The following is a 9,163-nucleotide window of genomic DNA, read 5'->3' on the forward strand; positions in this document are numbered from 1 at the left end:
TGTGTTATTAATCCGATGAGATGAGGTAGATGCGGGTCATCACCAATTCGATTGTTGAATTGAGGGGGTTCACCATAGACAATCTCTCCAGGCAGGGCTCGGTCTCTTCTCTCTGCACGATTTTTGTAGGGTAGTTTGCTCCGATGAATGCGAGCATAGGGATAACGAGTCCATAATTCTTCAACCACCCCACTCATCATCACACTACAGGCGTCCATATCATAGATGATGCAGTCGGAGTAAGAGTACTCCGAAAAAGATGAAAGGCTGCCAGCTACAGTCGTCAACATCTTATCTGATGAGTAGAGTAGAGGAAGTGAGTCGGAGAGGGGAGAGCAGCCGCCCCTTTATACGGTCGTGCGAAGGTTACTGGGTTTCCTGTTTTGTTTCGTTCCTGTTTCCCTGGGGCGGACTAAAATCACTTTGACGTTATAAGGATTTAAACTCCCCTGCATATTTTGAATAATGGGGAGGTGAGTACTTTCCCACTCCGCATCTTCACACCGACCTGACATACCTACACCCCAGGGAAGAATAACTTTCGTGATCTCTTCGGTATCTTCAATATACAATAAGAGTTCTTCTAATGATTTCGTCAAGTATAACAAGCGGTTTTCTTTCGTATCAGCACGCAACCCTTTAACCATAGAGTAATCTTTTGATTTATCGGTAATGGCTTGAGCAATATCATTCCTCTCAATAGGCTTCCCTAATCCATACTGCGTTGCCAAGGCTACTATGCTTGGTCCTTGACTGTCTCTGCTGATGTGAATGGATCCAGGTGTTGGACGGTCTTCTCTGATGCATCTCTTTAGATTATACAATTGCGTTCTGGCATAAGCGGTGGCATGAGAATATTTTTCAGCAATGTCCTGGGACAGACCGTAGGGGGAGCACGATATACAATTTACAGAGTAGACAATGCAGCACTCTCGATTGTTAAATTCCTCATCCGTCATGTATCCGTGATGAATTTCTACAGAGTTCATTTTGGCTAGGGAGTTCATTTTTTTTTCCCCCAACGCGATATAGATGAAACACAGGGGAGCGATGAGCGGGCAGGAATGAATTAGTGTGATCTACCCACCCCCTTTTATCCTCGTCGTGTGTGGCGCGCGTGCGCGCATGCTCCCGGGATAGTTTCCAATTAATGATTAACCATACTCCTTAGGTTCATATTTTATATTATTTATTTATTATTTATTATTATTTAATAAACGTGGATTATAGTCCATTCTAGCAGTAAGATAGGTGTAATCCTATATTCTCAACAATGAGGTTTTATATTGACTTTGCACCAAACTATGATTTTTTTCTAGTTGTGGAGAGCTTGGTATATCCCTTCACATCTCCTTCACTATAGAAATTAATCTAAGGCGGTGCATATATATATATATATATATATATATATATATATATATATATATATATATATATATATATATATATATGTCGTACCTAGTAGCCAGAATGCACTTCTCAGCCTACTATGCAAGGCCAAATTTGCCTAATAAGCCAAGTTTTCCTGAATTAATATATTTTCTCTAATTTTTTTCTTATGAAATGATAACGCTACCCATTTCATTATGTATGAGGTCAATTTTTTTTATTGGAGTTAAAATTAACGTAGATATATGACCGAACCTAACCAACCCTACCTAACCTAACCTAACCTATCTTTATAGGTTAGGTTAGGTTAGGTAGCCGGAAAAGTTAGGTTAGGTTAGGTTAGGTAGGTTAGGTACTCGAAAAACAATTAATTCATGAAAACTTGGCTTATTAGGCAAATCGGTCCTTGAATAGTAGGCTGATGAGTGCGTTCTGGCTACTAGGTACGACATATATATATATATATATATATATATATATATATATATATATATATATATATATATATATATATATATATATATATATATATGCACTACTCCCAACCAAACATAGACCTGATAATATTCTACAAAGGAAGAAGACTTCCAAACTCCTTATCAAAACAGTTCCGAAGGAGAACCCTCTACAGCAGTCAAGCGTTGTATACATGTACACTTACCCCCCCCCCCCCCCACGAAGGATGCAACCTTCAATCTAAGTACATAGGTATGACACCAACCAAGCTGAGGAGGTGATTGTCACATCATCTTCAATCCGCTGCCCCCGAGGAATCGCATGAGACAAGCTCATGTCATCACTCTAACAAGAGAAATGTTGAACAAGAATATCTGCATAATAGACAAAACCCCAGATGTAAGAAGATTGTGAATTCTTGAGGCAATTCACATAAGAATAGATCAACTTACAATGATCACCCAAATCATGGAGGTATTTACTCTACACACCATGAGAGTAAGGTCGAGACCAGAACATAACGCCACCGTCACAGAAGACAATATCCAACAATATATATATATATATATATATATATATATATATATATATATATATATATATATATATATATATATATATATATATATATTTATATATATATACATATATATATATATATATATATATATATATATATATATATATATATATATATATATATATATATATGTCGTACCTAGTAGCCAGAACTCACTTCTCAGCCTACTATGCAAGGCCTGATTTGCCTAATAAGCCTAGTTTTCATGAATTAATGTTTTTTCGACAACCTAACCTACCTAACCTAACCTAACCTAACGTTTTCGGCTACCTAACCTAACCTAACCTATAAAGATAGGTTAGGTTAGGTTAGGTAGGGTTGGTTAGGTTGGGTCATATATCTACGTTAATTTTAACTCCAATAAAAAAAAATTGACCTCATACATAATGAAATGGGTAGCTTTATCATTTCATAAGAAAAAAATTAGAGAAAATATATTAATTCAGTAAAACTTGGCTTATTAGGCAAATCGGGCCTCGCATAGTAGGCTGAGAAGTGAGTTCTGGCTACTAGGTACGACATATATATATATATATATATATATATATATATATATATATATATATATATATATATATATATATATATATATATATATATATTTATATATATATACATATATATATATATATATATATATATATATATATATATATATATATATATATATATATATATATATATATATCATATTTATCTCCAACAAAAACTACTCCCTCGAGCGGTGTTTAGAGCGAGTGCAAACTTTAATCCACTACTGGATAGAACAGATTAGATTTTTTTTTTTTTCAATCCGTGCGAAGCCACCTATTTCATCTTTACCACTACCTCTGCTTAAACTAATTGGGTTTACCTTAAAGCTAATACATAGATTTCTCAATGAATATGTAGCGAAATGCGTCACCCCATTCTCGAGGATAAATAGCCCGGAAACGGTCAAACCTTTACCACAATTTCGAGTGTTTAACCCAGCATGGACTTCTTTCGCACCAAAACTTTCCGCAGCATGGAACGATTGCAATGTGAGCAGATGAGGTTAGACACCTTTGTGGGATGGCGTCTTGACTGGCTTTTGCCCCAGGATTTAGCCAGTGATGGATTCTACTTCACCAAATCCGTGGATTACTGCATATGCAGTTTCTGTTATGCCTTAATTGGAGGATGGGTGGAGGGGGAGGACACCCCCGCAGTCGTCATGTAACTGCAGCTCCACACTGTCCTTTCATCACTGGTAAACGTACTGAAAATGTCAGCATTGCGCTAAGCAACATGGTCTACGCCTATGGATTGAATTTCACCTATTCCGTCCTGCAACTGGAAAGAGATGGAAATTCAGCCAACAGTTGTAAGTATCCATCACAATTATGTGTTATCTCATAGTCACTGTGAATAACGTTGCTTGTATAGTCATTGTGAATAGCTTGATAATAAGATTGTGTGTGTGTGTGTGTGTGTGTGTGTGTGTGTGTGTGTGTGTGTGTGTGTGTGTGTGTGTTTGAACACATAGTTATCTTTCATAGTGTGTTTATAGGAATGGTAAGCGTATATATATATATATATATATATATATATATTTATTATTATTTTAATAATTGTAGGTACTGTGGAATGGAGTGAGGAAATCTCGGGAATTCTACCATTCTCTATTCCCATATACCCAGAGATGGCGGGGTATAAGTCTCGTTTGGCATCATTCGGCATCATCTGGCCTGATATGTGTGGTCAGTCTCCGGCAGAATTATCTCGTGCTGGCTTTTTCTCTTGTGGTAAGTATTGGAAGATAATATTATTATTATTATTATTATTATTATTATTATTATTATTATTATTATTATTATTATTATTATTATTATTATTATTATTGTTGTCTTAATGTAAACACAGGAGCCAAGTCTGTTTGAGACGTGCTAGTATTTACTTTCTCATTTATTTATTTATAAAAAAAAATGTTTATATATATATATATATATATATATATATATATATATATATATATATATATATATATATATATATATATATATATATATATATATATATATATATATATTTCTTTTTCTTAGGAGTTGGAGACCATATACGATGCTTTTATTGTGGTGGTGGTCTTGTCAACTTCATACCTTCGGACGACCCCTGGACTCTCCACGCCCGGTACTACCCAAGCTGTGTCTACTTAAACTTGAAGAAGGATCGAGCCTTCATTAAAAATGCAGTCCATTTCTCACCTCCTCAACCGACAGTAGCAGTTGATGAAACATTGATAAATGCGCTCCTGCACGGTCTTGATTATTACAATGGACTTGCTGCTACAGTAAGATTTCCTTACATCGCCCTGCGAGGTGCACTAAGAGAATACCTCAAGATTAAAAAGGATATATTACCTCTCCTTAGCGAATCTAACTGTGTAGAGGTGATGTTGTGGTTTTTAGATGGAGTGGGTGAAAGTGAGGACACAGGTGCAGTAACTGAATCTCCCTTAGAAGTATTATCATCCCAAGGTGTTATTTTCCCCCGCCCAGTTCCCCCTGTAGTGGAGGTAGATGAACGAGAGGAAGAGAATGCAATGCCTGGGGTAGCTAGGTTTTATTGTAAGGTATGTTTCACTCAAGAAATAAACACGGTTCTTATTCCATGTAGGCATATGGTCATATGTTTGGATTGTGTAACACGATGTGACAAATGTCCTGTATGTCGAGGAGATGTAGTACATCTACTTCTTCCCATCATCTCTTAATAAAAACAAATCTAAAGTTGATTCTTTTATATTATCCTTATGTATTATTTTATTATTATTATTATTATTATTATTATTATTAAGGCTGAGGGAGTTGGAGGTGTGTGGTAAGGAGGCACCCTCGTGAACGGGGGTATATAGCTCACCCTTGACCTGTCAGGGTAAACACTCAGTCACCAACCCACCCACCAATCCAAGATGACCGCACGAGCCTCTGGTGCCGCTGCCGGTGTAGCCTCTCCTCACTCAGAGGGCGATGAGCGCTTAGGACAAGCCATCGCAATAATACGAGGTATGTTTCCCTTAAGTTGAGTCATATTGTGCTAAGATGCTTGTTGTTGTTGTTGTTTGCTAATGTTGATATAACAAATAATATCAATAATGTGAAGAGTGAGAGTGAGTGTGTGTGTGTGTGTGTGTGTGTGTGTGTGTGTGTAATTACCTAAGTGTAATTACCTAAGTGTAGTTACAGGATGAGAGCTACGCTCGTGGTGTCCCGTCTTCCCAGCACTCTTTGTCATATAACGCTTTGAAACTACTGACGGTCTTGGCCTCCACCACCTTCTCACTTAACTTGTTCCAACCGTCTACCACTCTATTTGCGAAGGTGAATTTTCTTATATTTCTTCGGCATCTGTGTTTAGCTAGTTTAAATCTATGACCTCTTGTTCTTGAAGTTCCAGGTCTCAGGAAGTCTTCCCTGTCGATTTTATCAATTCCTGTTACTATTTTGTACGTAGTGATCATATCACCTCTTTTTCTTCTGTCTTCTAGTTTTGGCATATTTAATGCTTCTAACCTCTCCTCGTAGCTCTTGCCCTTCAGTTCTGGGAGCCACTTAGTAGCATGTCTTTGCACCTTTTCCAGTTTGTTGATGTGCTTCTTAAGATATGGGCACCACACAACAGCTGCATATTCTAGCTTTGGCCTAACAAAAGTCATGAACAATTTCTTTAGTATATCGCCATCCATGTATTTAAATGCAATTCTGAAGTTAGAAAGCATTGCATAGGCTCCTTGCACAATATTCTTTATGTGGTCCTCAGGTGATAGTTTTCTATCTAGAACCACTCCTAGATCTCTTTCTTTATCAGAATTCTTTAAAGATTTCTCACATAATATATAGGTTGTGTGGGGTCTATGTTCTCCTATTCCACATTCCATAACATGACATTTATTAACATTAAATTCCATTTGCCAAGTGGTGCTCCATATACTTATTTTGTCCAGGTCTTCTTGAAGGGCATGACAATCATCTAAATTTCTTATCCTTCCTATTATCTTAGCATCATCAGCAAACATGTTCATATAATTCTGTATACCAACTGGTAGATCATTTATGTACACAATAAACATCACTGGTGCAAGAACTGAACCCTGTGGTACTCCACTTGTGACATTTCTCCATTCCGATACATTGCCTCTGATTACTGCCCTCATTTTTCTATCAGTCAGAAATTTTTTCATCCATGATAGAAGCTTACCTGTCACCCCTCCAATATTTTCCAGTTTCCAGAACAACCTCTTATGTGGAACTCTGTCAAAAGCCTTTTTTAGGTCCAGATAGATGCAGTCAACCCAGCCATCTCTTTCCTGTAATATCTCTGTGGCCCGATCATAGAAACTGAGTAAATTCGATACACAGGATCTTCCTGATCGAAAACCATACTGTCTGTCTGATATTATATCATTTCTCTCCAGGTGTTCTACCCATTTAGTTTTGATTAGCTTTTCCAATACTTTCACTATTACACTTGTCAATGATACAGGTCTATAATTGAGGGGGTCTTCCCTGCTGCCACTTTTGTAGATTGGAACTATGTTAGCCTGTTTCCACACGTCTGCTACGATTCCTGTACACAGGGATGCCTGAAAGATCAGGTGAAGTGGAATGCTGAGCTCAGATGCACATTCTCTCAGAACCCATGGTGAAACGCCATCTGGGCCAGCTGCTTTGTTCCTCCCGAGCTCCTTTAGCATATTTTCCACTTCATCTCTAGACACCTCTATCCGCTCTATGTTGTTCTCTGGAATTCTTATTGTGTCTGGTTCTCTGAAGATTTCATTTTGTACAAACACACTTTGGAACTTTTCATTTAATGTTTCACACATTTCCTTTTCATTTTCCGTGAATCTGTTTCCCATTTTCAACCTCTGGATATTATCCTTTACCTGCAATTTGTTGTTTATGAATTTGTAGAATAGGCCCGGTTCTGTTTTACATTTATCTGCTATCCCTTTTTCAAAATTTCTTTCTGCCTCTCTCCTTACTGCTGTATAATTGTTTCTCGCATCTTTGTATCGCTGGTATGTTTGGGGGTTTGGCCTCTTCCTATACTGATTCCATTTTTGTGTCTTTTGGTCTCTTGCCCTCTCACAATTTCTGTCGAACCAATCCTGTTTTCTGGTCCTACATCTCTGTTTTGGTATGAATATTTGTGTGCCTTCCTCGTATAGTTTTAAAAATTTGGCATACATTTCATTTACTTCCCTGCCTAGCAACAATTCTGTCCAATTACACTCATTAAAAAAATTTCGAAGTTCCCCATAGTTGCCTCTCTTTAAATCGAGTTTATCAACTGTTTCAATGTCCCCATTTTCTTCTAGATGATATCTTAAAGCATATTTAATGTCTAACAGGACGTGATCACTCTTTCCCAAGGGAGGAAGGTACTGGATGTCAAAAATCTCTTCTTCTTTCCTGGTGAATACTAGATCCAGTACTGACGGTATATCTCCTTCCCTCATTCTTGTGGCTTGCTTTATGTGTTGATACAAGAATGTCTCCAGAATGAGGTTCACAAATCTGCATGTCCAAAAGTCCTCCGTTCTTGCTTCATAGGCCTCCCAGTCTATTGCTCTAAAGTTGAAGTCCCCCAGTATCAACAGTCGTGATTTATCTTTATCTGCTTGTACAATAATATCTCTCATGACCATTATGAGGCCCTCTCGTTTGTCATCCAGTTCTTCCTTTGTCCACGTGTTGCTTGCTGGTGGGCTGTAGGCATTTACAATTATCAGGTTATCATCCTGATTCCAGACCTGCAATGCCATTATGTCAATATCTCGAGGGTTTTCAAATATTAACTCTTTTACCTTCAGGTGTTTTTTCACCAGTACAGCCACTCCTCCTCCCTTCCTAGTTTTCCTGTCATGTCTCCAAACTGAGTAGCCTCTTGGGAATATGACTTCATTTATTATATTTCCTTCAAGTTTCGTCTCTGATAATGCAACAATATCTGGGACCCTAAGCTGGATTATATCTTGCAACTCCAAAGTTTTTGACCTCACTCCATCTATGTTGGTATATACAATTTTCAGGAACATGTTCCCTTTTCCTTTGCTCTTTACTCCCCCTTCCACTACTGATCTTGTTGCTTTGTTTTTATGTACCATTTCACAAGCTTTCCAGTCCCTGTCACTTTGTAAAAAAAGAATTTCTGTCTTCTTCATTTCTATCCCCATTTAGCCGTTTTGCCTCAATTAGGTTCATTTTCAGCTTTTCTCTGTCTTCCTTGGAGAGGTCTTGTCTTATTGACCAAGATTTGCCAACCTCATCACTCTGCAGTTTCCTGGCATTTCTTAGCACTTCCATCATGTTTTTCACTCCATTAAAGGTCACCCTTAAGGGGCGGTTCTTTTCTTTCTCATATTTTCCTATTCTTCTAAAATCACTGACATTTTCCTTTGAGCCTTCTGCTAAACCTACTATTTTCTCTATGATTTTCATCTCTTCTGCCGCTCGGTCCACCCTAGATGAAATTTCCTTCTCTAAACATCCAAAAATGATTATGGACTTAGTTCTATCTGCAGTGTTTTGTACCAGTGTGTGTGTGTGTGTGTGTGTGTGTGTGTGTGTGTGTGTATGTGTGTGTATGTTATGCTAGTAATGTAAACTTTTTTTTTTTAGATTATCTGGAGAAAGCCAGCGGCTGTGTGAGCAGCAGCAGCAGCAGCAGCAGCAGCAGCAGCAGCAGCAGCGGTCCCACCAGATCCACCTCTGG

Source organism: Procambarus clarkii, chromosome 11 (genome assembly GCF_040958095.1).
Source record: "Procambarus clarkii isolate CNS0578487 chromosome 11, FALCON_Pclarkii_2.0, whole genome shotgun sequence".
Classification (NCBI taxonomy): domain Eukaryota; kingdom Metazoa; phylum Arthropoda; class Malacostraca; order Decapoda; family Cambaridae; genus Procambarus; species Procambarus clarkii.